Here is a 1142-nt window from a genome sequence, read left to right on the forward strand (position 1 = left end):
CAAACCCGCCACGGCCCCCCTAAGGAGGAAGGAGCTACGGTTGGTGTTGGCTATCAGTAGGGCCCAGAGTGAACGCGCACAACGAATGGCCACTCTCATCAATTGGAGTGAGCAAGGTCAACGGTCGACCATCAGTAGGGACCAGAGTGAACGCACCCTAAACATGGCCCAGTTTCACATCTTGTAACGAGCAAATTCAACGGTCGACCATCAGTATGGTGTTGGCTATCAGTAGGGCCCAGAGTGAACGCGCACAACGAATGGCCACTCTCATCAATTGGAGTGAGCAAGGTCAACGGTCGACCATCAGTAGGGACCAGAGTGAACGCACCCTAAACATGGCCCAGTTTCACATCTTGTAACGAGCAAATTCAACGGTCGACCATCAGTAGGGACCAGAGTGAACACGCACAACAAATGGCCTAATCTCATGCCTTAGAAGAAACGAGATCAATGTTCAACCACCAGTAGGATCCAGAGTAAACGCGCACAATGAGTGGCCCATCTCATCTCTTGGAGCAAGCAAGGTCAACGGGCGACCATCACTAGGGACCAGAGTGAACGCACGCAATAAGTGTCCCAATCTCTTCAACTGTAATGAGCAAGGTCAAGGGTCAACCATCAGTAAGTACCAGAGTGAACGTGCACAAAATATGTCCCAATCTCACATCTTGGAGAGCACAAGATTAATGTTCAACCATCAGTAGGGCCCAGAGTGAACACACACAAAACACGGCCCCAGCCGCACCACGTAGAGCAGGCAGGATTAACCCTCAGCCATCAGTAGGGCCCAGAGTGAACACACGGAACAAACGGCCCAATCTCATTCCTCGGGGTGGACGAGATCAATGTTCAACCATCAGCAGGGCCCAGAGCGAACGCGCACAACGAATGACCTCAGCCACCGCCTTCGGACTGGGCAAGACCGGTTCTTGGCCATCAGTAGGGCCCAGAGTGAACAGGCTGGGTGCCCACCCCCTTCCCGGGTGGGGTTTTCCCCTAGAGTCGTCAGTAGGTTCCAGAATCAAAAAATCATCGGTAGGGCCCAGAGTGAACGCAGTAAGTGCCCCCCCCTCTCTTTATGCCTGGGGGAGCCATTTCTGAGCTGTCAGTAGGGCCCAGAGTGAACAGGGCAGGTGCAC

This window comes from Aptenodytes forsteri, unplaced genomic scaffold, assembly GCF_000699145.1.
Source record: "Aptenodytes forsteri isolate BGI_AS27 unplaced genomic scaffold, ASM69914v1 Scaffold621, whole genome shotgun sequence".
Classification (NCBI taxonomy): Eukaryota; Metazoa; Chordata; class Aves; order Sphenisciformes; family Spheniscidae; genus Aptenodytes; species Aptenodytes forsteri.